This window comes from Schistocerca gregaria, chromosome X (genome assembly GCF_023897955.1).
Source record: "Schistocerca gregaria isolate iqSchGreg1 chromosome X, iqSchGreg1.2, whole genome shotgun sequence".
NCBI classification, from domain to species: Eukaryota; Metazoa; Arthropoda; class Insecta; order Orthoptera; family Acrididae; genus Schistocerca; species Schistocerca gregaria.
The window spans coordinates 277215934-277232619 of record NC_064931.1 but is presented as its reverse complement, the minus strand read 5'-3'; the positions used below and the strand labels follow the sequence as shown (position 1 = coordinate 277232619).

The window sequence follows — 16686 nt, the reverse complement described above, 5'->3', positions numbered from 1 at the left end:
ACTATTGGGTATTTGTAGGTGATTGTATATTTGAAACGTAGATGTTCACGAGGAAACGAGAGAGGTGGCACAGCCGCCGGTTTCGTATTCGGCGGGAAGGAGATTGAAATCTCTTTGTGTCATTCGGACTTGTGTTGTCCGCGATTGTCTGAGGTGCTCCATTTTTACGTTGACGAAGGTCTGTTGATGAACGTCTCCTGTCAGACTCTTCTCTTACTGTGCTGAAAATATCTCCTCCTTGTATAACAATCTGGTTCGTTCCTTACTGATCGATTTGTTGTTTTCCTCGTCAAAGTAATTGGCTATTATTTGCCCTTGCCGGTTGAGAACAGTTTATAAACTTTAGAACGCATTCTTCGATAAATATTTCTGTTTTCTTGTTGCGTCAGATCTGTTTGTAAACTCAGCTTTTCAACGACCTCATTTTCGTCATCGTCAGGCGTTTAACGTCGCTCTAACAGGCCGCATGATACTTTCGTATGTAGTTGGCCGCCTTATTTCATGGAGACGTCACCGAGTAAGAGACTATAATGTACTGCGGACGGTAACACTCAGTTGAGAAAAAAAAGAAGACACTAATACATATCTATCACAGCGACATGAAAAACTTATTACAATATCAAACTTAAGAAAACACATTTACTGGTAAAAAACTTACAATGTAATTTTGTAATGACGTATCGCCCCTGAGACGACGAATTTCAATGATACAAGTACGCATGCGGACAGAGAGACATACTAATACGCCGTACTTCCGGCAAGACCACAGGGCAACGCTCCAGGTCAAGGGCAGTGGAGAGTCGCCTGCCGAGTAATGGCGGCTACTGTTCTACCGAGCACGTTTCCTGCGTCACAACTTGCGAGGATCTGAAACCGTATGCGATGTCACCCCTCACCATACACCTTCTTATGAAGAACACGCTTTGATCTGAGACTTACTCGTGAATTCAGATTCTTCAGCCGCCCCCTGTCCTGCTTGCTGTGCCACAGGTGATCGCGCCAGACGCTTACCACAAAGGTGCTAACTAGCCTGTCGCTGCTCAAGTCGTAATTGATAACATCGCAAGGAGTCGCTGTAGTAGGACCATGTTTTCAGTCGGTGGAGAGATCTGGAGAATGTGGTGACCGGGACAACAGTGGAATATCCTCTGAATTGACGTACGAGGGGCGTTCAGTTAAGTGATGCAACACATTTCTTTTCTCGGTCAATTTTGGTTGAAGAAATGCCTAATTTATTGTCGGACATCATGGAGTATTTCCGCTTCATCGTCTATAGTTACATGAAATTCCTATAGTGGCGGCGCTACATGTAGCTTTCAAAATGGCGTACGTAACGGAGGTGCGTTCTAAGCAGAGAGCTGTCATTGAATCTCATTTGACGCAAAACCAGAGCATCGAAGATATTCACAGGCACTTGCAGAATGAATGATAATTAATTGAAACCCTCAGCTGCCGACAGATGTTGACATAACTCGATGGGGACAGCTGAAAATGTGTGCCCCGACTGGAACTCGATCCCGGGATCTCCTGCTTACATGGCAGACGCTCTATTCATCTGAGCCACGGAGGGCACAGGTGAATAGTGTGCCTACAGGGACTTATCCCTTGCACGTTTCCCGTGAGACCCACATTTCCAACTGTCCACAATCCACATACATAATCTTGCTAATAGATACTTTGCCCATCCAGTCATTACTCGAGCCCACTAAGGTGACGATTCGCGTAAGAGTTCGGGCAACCCGTGCGCATTCGCCAGGTAGCCATTTAACTATATGTGAAGATAGTAACTGTTCTCGAAAGCACAGATACCATTGATGACCGTGCAGCTTCTCTGTAATAAATGATAATTAACTGAAACCCTCAGATGCCGACAGGTCGAGACACACATTTTCAGCTGTCCCATCGAGGTATGTCAATAACACCTATCATCAATGGTATCTGTGCTTTCAAGAACAGTTACTATATTCATATATTTGCAGAATGTCTACTGAGACCAAGGCAGTGAACAAAACCACGACTAGGCGTCTGTCACTATCGCAATAGTGTCCCTCAGACCTCTCCTATCTTCCGCGTGCCGGCTGGCTACACACGGCTGTGACTCCTACAATATTGAAACACCACATCTTACGGTACTCAAAGGTGTGTGCCACTGGGTTCCTCGCCTCCTAAAACAAGACTATAAAGAGCAACGAAGGACCATCTGTGCGGAATTGCTTGCACGTTACTAGGCTGAGGTGACATTTTTTTTGTCGAACATCGTCACAGGCGATGAAACATGAGTTCATTACTTCGAACCGGAAAGAAAACGGCAGTCCATGGAGAGGCGCCGTATCCCATCTCCCCCGAAGAAAAGGTTCAAAGCCGCACTCTCGGCCGGTAAAGTCTCGGCGACGGTCTTCTGGGGCCAGGTCTGGTTGACAGAGGAGATAGGGAAGATCCAAAGAAGAGCGGCGCGTTTCGTCACAGGGTTATTTGGTAAGTGTGATAGCGTTACGGAGATGTTTAGCAAACTCAAGTGGCAGACTCTGCAAGAGAGGCGCTCTGCATCGCGGTGTAGCTTGCTGTCCAGGTTTCGAGAGGACTTATACGTCCCGAGGAGATCACGAATGTAAAATTAGAGAGATTCGAGCGCACACGGAGGCTTTCCGGCAGTCGTTCTTCTCACGAACCATACGCGACTGGAACAGGAAAGGGAGGTAATGTCAGTGGCACGTAAATTGCCCTCCGCCACACACAGTTAGGTGGCTTGCGGAGTATAAATGTAGATGTAGATAGGAACTCTGAAGGGCTTATTCTCCTCGATGTCTTTCCTCATGGTACAACTATCAACTCGGAAATGTACTGTGCTACCCTTGGAAAACTGAAGAAACTCTTGAGCGTGTTCGTTGTCACAAAAATGCAAACGAACGTCTCCTTCTTCTTGAAAACGTAAGGCCTCACACAAGTCTGCGCACACGAGAGGAGTTAAAAAAACCTCATTGGACTGTTCTTCCTCATCCACGCTACAGTCCAATCGCGCACCATCCGACTTACATCTGTTTGGCCCAATGAAGGATACACTCCGCAGGAAGCAGTACGTGGATGGTGGGGAAGTTATCGATGCACAAGACGGCACTGAACGGAGATTACGTTGAAAAATAGGTTTTTGTAGCCAAAAGAGTTGGTAATAATATGCTGTGTTGAGGTCCTAAATTAAGTCAACCTGCTTTCAGGAAAAAGTGAGTTGCATTATTTATTGAACGGCCCTTGTAGGTCAGGACAACACAGACAACACGTGGTCTTGCCTTCTGTTGTTGAATGGTGGTGGTAAGTTCCTATGGAACCAAACTGCTGAGGTCATCGGTCCCTAGGCTTACACACTGCTAAATCTAAGGACAAAACGCACAGCCATGTTCGAGGGAGGACTCGAACCTCCGACGGGGGGCGCCGCGCGAACCGTGCAAGGCGCCCCTGACCACGCGGCTACACCGCGCGGCCGTTGTTAAATGATAACGACACGGAGACCTTGAAGCTAGGGCACGGCCATAGGCCTTAACACGTCAGAAATGTAACGCCTACTGTCCAAAATACCCAATGGCACCGCATACCATCGCACCAGGTACTGGACCTATGTGACGATGACGAATACAATCTGACAATGTTTGTTTTCCCCGGAGCTTCCCCACAAGGATACGTCCATCTTGGTGCTGTGCGCGGAACATGGAATCGTCAGCAAAGACAACTTTCTGCGACTTCTGTGTCCAGTGCTGTCGTCCAAGGTATGAAAGAGCAGTGCATTGGCGGAGATATCATTTGTACTCAGATGATTCGTGTGAAAAGGCTTCCGACGTGATAATGGCCAGACGAAGAGAATTAACAGACTTTGAACGCGGAATGGTAGTTGGAGCTAGGCACAGGGGACTGTCCATTTCGGAAATCGTTAGGGAATTCAATATTCCGAGATCCACGATGTCAAGAGTGTGCTGAGAATACCAAATTAGAGGCATTACGTCTGACAACGGACAATGCACTGGCCGACGGCTTGCACTTACCGACCGAGAGCAGCGGCGTTTGCGTGGACCGTCAGTGTTAATAAACAAGCAACACTGCGTGAAATAGCAGCAGAAATCAATGTGAGACCTAAGGGGAACGTATCCATTAGGGCAGCGCTGCTAAATTTGGCATTAATCTGCTATGGCAGCAGACGACCGACGCAAGTGCCTTTGCTAACAAGACAACATCGCCTGTAGCGCCTGTCCTAGCCTCGTGAACATATCGGTTGGACCCGAGACGACTGGAAAACCGTTGCCTGATCAGGAGAGTCCCAATTTGATTTGGTAATAGCTGATGGTAGGGGTCGAGTGTGGTGCAGACCCCCGAAGGCATGGACCTAAGTTGTCGAAAAGGCGCTGTGCAAGTTTGTGGTGGCTTCATAATGCTGTGGGCTGTGCTTTGTGGGCTTTCAAAATAACTAAATATGTATGAAATGAAATGGCCCTCAACCACATACCCTCAGACGCAGAGATGAAATATTAAAAGTTTTGGCTGGTTTCGTTGTCTAGGGGCTGGGATACGTAGTTGCCGCATTACGTGCCAAAAACTGCTGAGTCTACAGTATACGATAAGAATACACACATGAATCGAATGATCGAAGGTTTCTACCACTAGGCAATTGTGAATTATGAATGTAAAATATAAATTTATAAGTAAAAGATTGCAATTAAATAAAATCTGCAGGTACTATCTTAAAGACTTTAAATGATTAGTACGATAGTAGAAATAGTTTTGAGAATGCGGTATATATCTGCAAAACGTTTATTACTGTCGATGGTCGAGCAACTAAATAAAATATAAGTTGAATTACAGGGAAACAATAGATTCCTACTTCACGTAATTAGTTATGAACAACAACAAAGCTCGCGAGATATTCACTTCTAAACGCATACTACATCTTCACTGTAGAAGCCACGGAAATCTCACAAGTGCATAAGTCAGCAGTAGGAAATATTTTTATCTACCGCGACCACGCGAAAACCGCTCCACACTCTCCCAAGTCCCTCTCGCGCCCGTACGTCGCGCCTTCACGTCCAGCACTTCCTGTGTCGTGTGCCGTACTGTCACGAACTCCCTTCCATTCACTAAGATAGTCGCCTCCCTTAGTAACGAGCGCCGCGATTGGCTAGAGCGCTCCCTTCACGTCTGCAAGCTAACGTACACTCACAAACATAAAACACTTTCGAAATACTGGATTTACAATTAAATAACTTGAAATTAAATAAATATTGCTACGGCTAGACCATAAACACGCTCTAAGACACATTATTAAATACATAAACAGTTAAATAAACATATATCAAAAGAAAAGAAGCAAAATGTAGGCTAGGAGCCTAATGTCTCTGTGCTTTCTAAAACACAGTAAATATTTGACCAGTTTCTTCATGAACAGCGTATAACTGATATTAACAAAGACATAGATGAATAAATATATTTATAATCATGCTGCTACCGTTTTATCGTGTAACTGTGGAGCACTTATAGCCTGACGCGATCGATAGTAATCGGCCAATTTGACCTCCAATAACTCGTGTACTATTCAAGTTACAAGCCTATAATTCATACCAATTTAGGTTTACACTAGTAGCTTTCTAAAGACACGGCGATCGACAACATCGGATGAAGCGTTATTTTGGAAATTCGTTGCTGGGTGTTACTTGTGTAATTTACCGTCAGATACTAAACTTTAAACTAATAAAGATATTGAAAATCTGATTACACCACCAGAATCGTCGTGCAAATAATAGTAATATCCATGTTCCTTTTTGAGGTATCATGATTCATCTGGCTACTATTAATTTCTATACGAACTGTAAAATATCTGCCATTAAGGTTTCACGAAGTCCGTCATCTTTGGCACTCCCGACATAGACATTTTCATCGACACAAAGCACCATCCTCGTCACAGAGGAATTCCCAGCCACGCGGCTGGACCATGTGCTGGGGCTACCCCTCTCGTCGGGCTAACGTTTGCCACCACGTGTCTGCTGCCGGTCCATGACGAGCGTCCTGTGTGGCCGCCCCAACTCCGAACATATAATATTTCCAGAGCGCCACAACACGCCCGTTACCTCACAGCTTGCAGGGAATGGACTGGGTCCTCTGGACCAACTGAACCGGTCACTGACTGGAAATGGTTTTGTTCGGCTACTTGGAGACCATCTGCAGGCACTCATGGACTTCATCTTCCCAAACAACTATGGAATTTTTAGGGATGACAATGAGACATGTCATCGGGCTACGATGGTAGGTTTGAAGAACTTTCTGGATAATTCGATCCAATGGTTTGGCCACCCAGATCGCCCGACATGAATCCCATCGAATATTTAAATATCATCGAGAGGTCAGTTCGTGCTCAAAATCTTGCGCTGGCATCACTTCTAAATTATGGACGACTGTATTTCTGCAGGTGACTTCCAGCGACTTGTTGAGTCCATGCCACGTCGTGTTGCTGCACTACGCCGGGCAAAAGGATGCCCGACACTATGTTAAGAGATATCCCATGATTCCATGACTTTTGTCACATAAGTGGAAAACTGTAGTCTTCAGCTACTTCCATGGATTCTCTCTAGTACACTGTTTGCTTCTGAAGATTTCCACTCTTAAAGTGTTTTTTCGCCCAACGGGTCTGTCTTTTGCAGCATTACCGTTATTTTTAATGCATTTAAAATGGCCACTGCAAACAGACGATTTATGGATTTCTGGCACGCTCGCCGGCCGGAGTGGCTGAGCGGTTCTAGACGCTACAGTCTGGGACCGCTACGGTCGCAGGTTCGAATCCTGCCTCGGGCATGGATGTGTGTGATGTCCTTAGGTTAGTTAGGTTTAAATAGTTCTAAGTTCTAGGGGACTGATGACCTCAGAACTTTAGTCCCATAGTGCTCAGAACCATTCATTCATTCTGGCACGCTACTTATGGTCTATTTAAATGGTATCACCCGAAGTGGTGAATCGATGATACGAAAGCTACATTTACTGCCATGTAAGGCTAGTATGATTAACTTAGCACAATTATTTCTTCTCTCTTCCAAAATATAAATAAAAGAACTTACCCTCTAATATCACTTCAGGGCCCGACCGGTTAGCCGTGCGGTCTAACGCCGGCTTTCCGGATTGGGAAGGAGCGCATGGTTACCGGCACGAATCCGCCCGGCGCACTTGTCTCGTTGTCTGGTGAGCCGGCCAGTCTGTGGATGGTTTTTAGGCGGTTTTCCATATGCCTTGGCGAATGCGGGCTGGTTCCCCTTATTCCGCCTCACCTTTACTATGTCGGCGATTGGTGCGCAAACAAGTTCTCCACGTAGGTGTACACCGCCATTACTCTATCACGCAAACATAGGGGTTAGTGAGACGTTCCCTGTGGGGGTCCACCGCACAATAATCCTAAAAGAGTGGTTCGGTGTGGGGTGACGGAGGGTGAAGTGGACTGCGGTAATCGTCGTGGGGTTGTGGACCTCTCCGGCTGCGGCGGGGACAGAGCCTCTCCGTCGTTTCTAGGCCTCCGGTTAACATACAATACAATACAATCACTTCAGGTGAGCTGGACAAATAACACAAGCTCAATCATTCAAAGTATAGCAACTTCCTTCTTTCCGTCAGTGTGACGACACATTTTAAATCTTCCACGGAAGCTATTCGTCGTTTAACCCCAGTGCAAACGAACACACAATGAGTTATTGGTCAGTGACCTTAAGACTCAATCATCAGGTGTTGTTATTCATTTGGGAATATGACCAACTTATGTATTAGGTAAATAATTGTTACATCACTACAAAAGAAACTCAGAGACGCTCTGAAGTTTGAAGCATTACAGCAGAAGCCAAGCTCTGTCCAGTACAGTCAAGCAAGGTCATCAGGATACGTTTTATGCTGTGTTACAAGCACATAGACTGAGAGATAATGCGGGACAATAGCTTTACGGGCGCAGTAAACCTCAACAGCACTGGCCAGACAGCTGGTCCAAGGAACCTGCAATGATGTGAGCTGTCGCAATTCAGACGTAAAAAGCGACGAACAAAGGAACAACATAGCTTCGAATGTCATTTAATTTTTAAAGAGAATATAAAACTCCAGCGCTACCGCACGCTTCTTAGATGACCAGACGGAAAGCATAAAATGCTCTCGTTCTCACCTATCATAGTATACTAATTGCGAACAATAGTGATGAAACTTCCTCACTTAAACACAGAGTAATTTTTCTGTGCGAGATATGTGTGGTGCAAATGCATACTGCAAGGATTTCACGGTACTATTGAATACTGTAACTACTGAAGATATTAATTACAGTCACGTTTGGTAATCTCTTAGCTCCTTGCTTATCCGAATCCGACAAATACATTTCAGTTGTGGAACTGTCATGAGCTACGTTGATAACGAGTCTATCAACAACAGAATTCACGAAGCCGCCCAGGCGCCACATTTTCTCCTCTTCTTTTATGACGTGCCGTTCTATATCCCCACCAGCGTCTGCTGCGCGGGGTAGCCGCGCGGTCTTGGGCGCCTTGCCACGGTTCGCGCGGCTCTCCCCCCCCCCCCCCCCCCCCCCGCCCCGCCTCATCCCCCCTCGGAAGCTCGAGTCCACCCTCGGGCATGGGTGTGTGTGTGCTGTCCTTAGCGTAAGTTACTTTAAGTTAGATTAAGTAGTGTGTTAGCCGAGGGACCGATGACCCCAGCAGTTTGGTCCCATAGGAACTTACCACCACTACTGGCAGCGCTTGGCAGAGACGTGTAAAAAAGCTGCGTGCGCTAGTTCCTGTACGTCTGGCAGCTTAACAGTCTCTTTATTTCTCGAGCCGAATCTCTTAACTTGGCTCTAGATCAGTTCTGTTGGGTTCATATTGTATTGAAACAGTGGCAACTGTAAAAATGCAGCGTTTGTATGGTGTGCTTGATATTGTGAAAACGATTGTTTTTCATGTTTCTACGACACTTCTCGCTCTGGTTCGTATGAGACTACGTCTGTGGTGTGAAACAATGGGCATAGCCCATATAAAGAGTGTTAAGTTTTCATTCTTGCACTAAAAATTACATTAGTATGTTTTCTTAATTTAAGCAATATTTATTTACAATATTTCATAACCTATCGATAATTAAGTATTTATATATGAAATGGAACCAAGAATTTCAAGTGCGATATGTAATTAAAAACAAGAAGACGTGCCTTATTCATAAAATATGACGATGAATTTTACAATTACGAGATGTAGGTATCTCAAATTGAACGAAAAAAGTGAATACTGCTAGATTTGAACCAGCGACCCATGAACTGCACTAGGTTCTCAAAACGCTACCGATCCCGCTATATGTCCAATGTGTATTTGTATCTCAACTGTATCAAATACAGTTCTTCGGAAAACTTCAAAGCCGATTTTTTCTGTAAATTTATGAAAAGCATTAAGAACAATCTATTTCTCAGCGCTCTTTAACCGTGTTCCACGCGCGTGTTTCATTATCGAACAGGAAACAGCTTCAGGCATTTTCACACTGCGTAATTAACAGCGCGACAATCGGAGCACAACAATACAGAGACAGTGACTATACACGATTTTTGAAATGACAACTACATAGCTAAAGCGTGACTAAGAAAAACGTTGATGGCTGTTAATACATTGGAATATCATAAAGTTTCTTTTAACGTAACTAAGTAATAGTATAGCTACTACTTAAGTAGGACCTACTTCCAAGAGCGTAGCAACACCATTGTAGGTGTGCAATGGCTTCTGACCAATCATCGCGTTTGTGTTTGTTTACAACTGATTTATTCATAAGCGGTTTTCCAGAACTATTTTGAAGTGTTTACATGACCACTCAGAAGCGGTATTGGGAAATCGGTTTACGAAATCCGATTTTTTAAGCCACATGTAAACGTGTGAAAAAAAGCAGGAAAGAGAATTTCGTCGCTACGTTCAGGAGGGAAAGGGAAATGAGAGGGGGGGTTGTATGTCTGCTACAAAATAAAGCAAAACACGGAAGTAATAAAGCTATGTGAAGGCATCTCATAGAGATGTTCATGCTCATGTTCAAACACGCCAGTTACACTATTTTTCAGTTGACACACAACACGAGTTCGCTGCGTTACTGTAATACGACAGCTGTTACATCACAGAAATTGGCAGCAGTTGTAAACATAACAAGTCATCACGAAATGTACCAGTAAATAGCGATAACGAGTAGGGAGCCGAAGCACAACTTACAGGGCATGTAAATAAAGTTTCAAATCCTTTTTTTTTCTGAGTAGCGGTGCGCGCGCTGATCGGTCTCACGCGCCAGGTAGTAGGGGGTGTTGGCTAAGCAAGCCAAGCATCGCAATCGCCAGCGAAACGCTGGAGAGAAAACATCTCGAGTGCAGAGCGGGCCTGTTTCGAAACGTCGTCGAGAAATCGGAGCGTCCAAAATGCAGCGCCTCTTGGAGTAGCGGTGCTCGATCAAATTTTATGTAAAACTGAACAAGACCGCTACGGAAACGTTCGAAATGATTCAAGAGGCCTATAAAGAATACGACATATCACGTGCCATGGTTTTCATGTGGCCCAAGTGGTTCAAAGATGGCCGCGAGGACTTGGGGAACGGTGAACGCTCTGGAAGACTTTCAACGAGCAGAAATGACGAAAATCTTGCCAAAATGCGTCAAGTTTTAAACAGTGGCCGACGTCTCAGCATCAGAATGATTGCAGATGAAGTGGGTTTGAAGTCGACTGGGTGCTTTACCATGACAATGCGACCGTTCACACCTGCTTCGCCGTAACTGAAGTTTTGACCCGGTTCAACGTGGAAACGCTGCCGCAGCCACCCTATAGCCCCGACCTCGCCCTCAGTGACTTCTCTTTGTTCCCCTGGATAAAGAGAGACCTGAAAGGGAAAGGGTCTGACAGCATCGCAGCGGTTCAAAAGGCATCCGTTTAAGGGGTTCCAGGGAGCCTGCCAGCAGTGGAAATCTCGTTGGCAGCGGTGTGTGGATTCTCAAGGCACCTATTTTGAAGAATTTTAGTGCAATGCGTGAAAGTGTTCAATAATTTTGGTTCTGACGCCAGTCTTGAAACTTTGTTTATACACCCTGTAGTATGGATAACTTATACACATCATGCCATTTCTTGCTGCTGCAAAACTTTGCAATCTAAGAATCACTGTAAGAGTTCAATAGTTAAAATTTGATCCCATACACGCTGCATCTAATATTTGACATACTGTTAACTTGTAACCTACATTAAAAGAAAAAAAAAAAGAAAACAAAATTATTGATGGCTCAGTGGGGGGAGAGACACCCCCCCCCCCCCCCAATATCTACGTCCGTGAAATAACACGTATGTGAAACAGTAAACTAAAAAACGTGAGTGTAAAATATAAAATAGCAATTTAAAACATAAAACAAATATAAGTAAAATAAATACTTAGAATAGTAATAAATATTTAGATATTACAATTAGGTACGTGTAAAATAGTCCGGCAGCACACTGTCTACGGTAAATTTTCCAAAAATGATCTTTCAGAAATCAGCTTTATTACACAGGCGTGTATGCGGATTGAAAACTTCTTTAATTTATGTTGTAACAAAAGTTGTCATTTTTCAAAATTAATGAGTGGTGGTGGGGTACTTTGCAAAATTACAAATTATTACAAAAGTTTATTATACAGTTTTAAGAACATTTATTACATATCAACTTTTGTATGAAAAACATTTTTTATATATCATCGTTTCGAAGATATGTCCTCTAAACCCAAAGTGCCAAATTACCTTTCGGGGTGTGTGTTACCTCTTAAAAGTGAAACTGAGCACAAAAAATAAATCCGGATTGCAGTATTTTTCCCCTCAACACACCTGCCAAGTTTTTTGAATATAATTTATTGAGATTTGAAAGTGTTCTCTTTTTGAACTTGCTCCCCTAGTAGCGGCAACTTATCGTAGGTCGCTGGAGCAACGAAGGATACCTAGTGACAGGAAAAAAGCGCAGGGTAGTAGGGCAGATGCACATAATTATAGGTATATATCGCTGACGTCAGTTTGTTATAGAAGTATGGAACAAGTTTTATGCTCAAGTGTTATGACGTTTTTGGAAAACTAAAATCTCCTCTATAACAATTGACGTGGATTCCGCAAACAGAAATCTTGCGAAACTCAACCCGCTCTCTTCCACAGCACCGTAGACATCGTCGCTCTGGTTGACGCCGTGTTCCTTGACTGCAGGAAGGCATTTGACACTGTCGCACACGACCGTTTAATGAAAAAAATACGAGCGTACTGAGGATCGGACCAGAATTGCGACTGTGTTGAAGCAAAGCCTCCTAGTCTAAGTGGTGTTAGTTGAAGACGTCCTTGCAGATGGAAGTCAACATGTGCCTCTTACCGGAACAAAGTCGACAGATGCAAAGGTTATTTCGTGGGTCCCCAAGGAAGTTTGATAGGACTGTTACTGTTTACAAAGTATATAAATGGTCTAGTAGAAAGCATCAGGAAAGGGGCTTGCATAGGATTGATGAATGATGCAGGGACTGGCAGTTGACCGCGAACCTAAATAAATGTATCATAATGCGCGTCCATAGGAGTAGAAATACACTGCTGTAAAACTACATCATTCATGACTAATTCGTGGAAACAGTATCTACCGTAAAATATCTGAGAGTAACCACCTGGAGCGACATTCAATGGAATGACCACAAAAACCACATGGTAGGAAAAAGAGATGAGAGAATTAGATTCATAGTAAGAATCTTAAGGAAATGGAACACATTCGGGAAAAAAGCGGCTTAAAAACCACTTGTTCGGCCAGTATTTGGCTATTGTTCATCACTCTGGGACCCATACCAGGTTTACTTCCCCCTACATACGTCTCGAAAAATGACCACAACAAGAGCATTCGAGAAATTGCAGCTAATACAGTTTACCGACAGTCATTCTTCCCACGTGCCATTTGCGAATGGAACAGGGAATGGACTCAGTTAGTGGTTCGAGAAGTACCCTCCGCCACACTGCCAGGTGGCTTGCGGAGCATTGATGTTGACGTAGGTGAACCGTAGCTTCAATAGGCCACGATCCTACCACTGTGAATCCACAAAGCAACAAAATTAGTGCCGTTTTTGTAAAAATCGTATCTATTTGAAGACAGAACAAATAAAGTTTTTGGTTATGTGGCTTACTCCAGCACATTCAGTGTGTACCCACAAATTACATTGCTTACATCTTAACCAGTGTTCTCCGGGTTTTGAATGCGAGTATGTTCGAGGCAGTACAAACAGAGACAATTGTTTTTCATGTAGCTGAAAGTAGGTCATCAGATTGGGTACTACTATTAGTATGAAAAACATCTTCAGTCTTAGACCAGTTTTGTTCTTCTAACAGGCAGGCAGGGACCTGCAGGGAAAAAAAAAAAACTTCCTTTGTCTCAGGGAAAAAACCAGGAAATCTGGCAACAATGCAGGCAGTGACCATAGCTTCCATCACAGCCATTATGCCTCCCACACATAAATATTTTTGTGGTGAGTTTTACATGCATACTACCCAAGCAGACTTTTTCTGCATCAGATCCATCTCCGAGAGGTCAGCCATCTTGAATTCCAACATAACAATGCCCACCAATTTATACTTAGACGACACCTTACTTCCACAATGATGTCCTAGGAACGGGGGAAAACCTGTAGTACAATTGTGCTATTTTTTAATTTCCTGCCAAAATTTTAATTTCCCACCATTTTATACATTGGGCAGTTGGCCTTTGTCAGAAATCTGGCAACAGTGCATGGCAAAACTCCAGACGTACATCCTCAGGATTTCTTTCTCAAATTAAGGCCGGTATTTGATATTAGTAGACTTCTCTTGGCCAGAAATGCCTTTTTTGCCATAGCGAGTCTGCTTTTGAAGTCCTCCTTGCTCCGTCCGTCATTGGTTATTTTACTGCCTAGGTAGCAGAATTCCTTAACTTCATTGACTTCGTGACCATCAATCCTGATGTTAAGTTTCTCGCTGTTCTCATTTCTACTACTTCTCATTACCTTCGTCTTTCTCCGATTTACTCTCAAACCATACTGTGCACTCATTAGAATGCTCATTCCGTTCAGCAGATCATTTAATTCTTCTTCACTTTCACTCAGGATAGCGATGTCATCAGCGAATCATATCATTGATATCCTTTCACCTTGTATTTTAATTCCACTCCTGAACATTTCTTTTATTTCCATCATTGCTTCCTCGACGTACAGATTGAAGAGTAGGGGCGAAAGGCTACAGCCTTGTCTTACACCCTTCTTAATACGAGCACTTCGTTCTTGATCGTCCAATCTTATTATTCCCTCTCGGTTGTTGTACATATTGTATATGACCCTTCTCTCCCTATAGCTTACCCCTACTTTTTTTCAGAATCTCGAACAGCTTGCACCATTTTATATTGTCGAACGCTTTTTCCAGGTCGACAAATCCTATGAACGTGTCTCGATTTTTCTTTAGCCTTGCTTCCATTATTAGCCGTAACGTCAGAATTGCCTCTCTCGTGCCTTTACTTTTCCTAAGCCAAACTGATCGTCACCTAGCGCATTATCAATTTTCTTTTCCATTCTTCTGTATATTATTCTTGTAAGCAGCTTCGATGCATGAGCTGTTAAGCTGATTGTGCGATAATTCTCGCACTTCTCAGCTCTTGCCGTCTTCGGAATTGTGTGGATGATGCTTTTCCGAAAGTCAGATGGTGTGTCGCCAGGCTCATATATTCTACACACCAACGTGAATAGTCGTTTTGTTGCCACTTACCCTAATGATTTTAGAAATTCTGATGGAATGTTATCTATCCCTTCTGCCTTATTTGACCGCAAGTCCTCCAAAGCTCTTTTAAATTCCGATTCTAATACTGGATCCCCTATCTCTTCTAAATCGACTCCTGTTTCTTCTTCTATCACATCAGACAAATATTCACCCTCATAGAGGATTTCAATGTATTCTTTCCACCTATCTGCTCTCTCCTCTGCATTTAACAGTGGAATTCCCGTTGCACTCTTAATGTTACCACCGTTGCTTTTAATGTCACCAAAGGTTGTTTTGACTTTCCTGTATGCTGAGTCTGTCCTTCCGACAATCATAACTTTTTCGACGTCTTCACATTTTTCCTGCAGCCATTTCGTCTTAGCTTCCCTGCACTCCCTATTTATTTCATTCCTCAGTGACTTGTATTTCTGTATTCCTGATTTTCCCGTTACATGTTTGTACTTCCTCCTTTCATCAATCAGCTGAAGTATTTCTTCTGTTACCCATGGTTTCTTCGCAGCTACCTTCTTTATACCTATGTTTTCCCTCCCAACTTCTGTGATGGCCCTTTTGAGAGATGTCCATTCCTCTTCAACTGTGCTGCCTATTGCACTATTCCTTATTGCTGTATCTATAGCGTTAGAGAACTTCAAACGTATCTTGTCATTCCTTAGAATTTCCGTATCCCACTTCTTTGCGTATTGATTCTTCCTGACTAATGTCTTGAACTTCAGCCTATTCTTCATCACTACTATATTGTGATCTGAGTCTATATCTGCTACTGGGTACGCCTTACAATCCAGTATCTGATTTCGGAATCTCTGTCTGACCATGGCGTAATCTAATTGAAATCTTCCCGCATCTCCCGGCCTTTTCCAAGTATACCTCCTCCTCTTGTGATTCTTGAACAGAGTATTCGCTATTACTAGCTGAAACTTGTTACAGAACTCAATTAGTCTTTCTCCTCTTTCATTCCTTGTCCCAAGCCCACATTATCCTGTAACGTTTTCTTCTACTCCTTCCCCTACAACTGCATTCCAGTCGCCCATGACTATTAGATTTTCGTCCTCCTTTACATACTGCATTACCCTTTCAATATCCTCATACACTTTCTCTATCTGTTCATCTTCAGCTTGCGGCGTCGGCATGTATACCTGAACTATCGTTGTCGGTGTTGGTCTGCTGTCGATTCTGATTAGAACAACCCGGTCACTGAACTGTTCACAGTAACACACCTTTCTGCCCTACCTTCCTATTCATAACGAATCCTACACCTGTTATACCATTTTTTGCTGCTGTTGATATTACCCGATACTCATCTGACCAGAAATCCTTGTCTTCCTTCCACTTCACTTCATTGACCCCTACTATATCTAGATTGAGCCTTTGCATTTCCCTTTTCAGATTTTCTAAATGTACATACTGAATAATATAGGGAACAGGCTACAACTCTCTCTCTCATCCCAGTCATAACTACTTCTTCCTTGCCATGTTTTCCGATTCTTCTAACTACAGTCTGGTTCCTGTACGAGTTGTAGATAGCCTTTCGCTCCCCGTATTACATTGAGGGTGAGGTAGTACGCACACCTATCATCGCCTGCCTTATTTGGAAATGGAATTAATACATTCTTTGTGAAATCTGGGGACATTTCACTTATCTTAAGTGACTTGCGTATCAGATGGAATAGTTCTGTAATGACTGGCTCTCCTAAGGATCTTCAAAACTCTGAAGGAATGTCGTCTACTCTAGGACCCATGTTTGGACTTTTAAGTGCTCCGTAAAATTCTTCTCGCAGTGTCATATTTCCCTTCTTATGGACATCTACTTCCTCTTCCCCTTCTATAATACTGGCTTCGTTTCCTTTGTACATCTCTTCCAAGCATTCCTTTCAGCTTTCCCTTCTTTGCTTAGCATTGGCTTGCCATCT

At 43.5% G+C, this 16686-nt stretch overlaps 1 protein-coding gene across 1 annotated transcript in view; it reads left to right on the top strand.

The window, feature by feature from the left end:
* The window catches only part of LOC126299053 (RNA-binding protein 12-like), an 81368-nt gene that overhangs the window by 21650 nt on the left and 43032 nt on the right, over positions 1-16686 (top strand). The gene's annotated exons all lie outside the window — the stretch shown is intronic.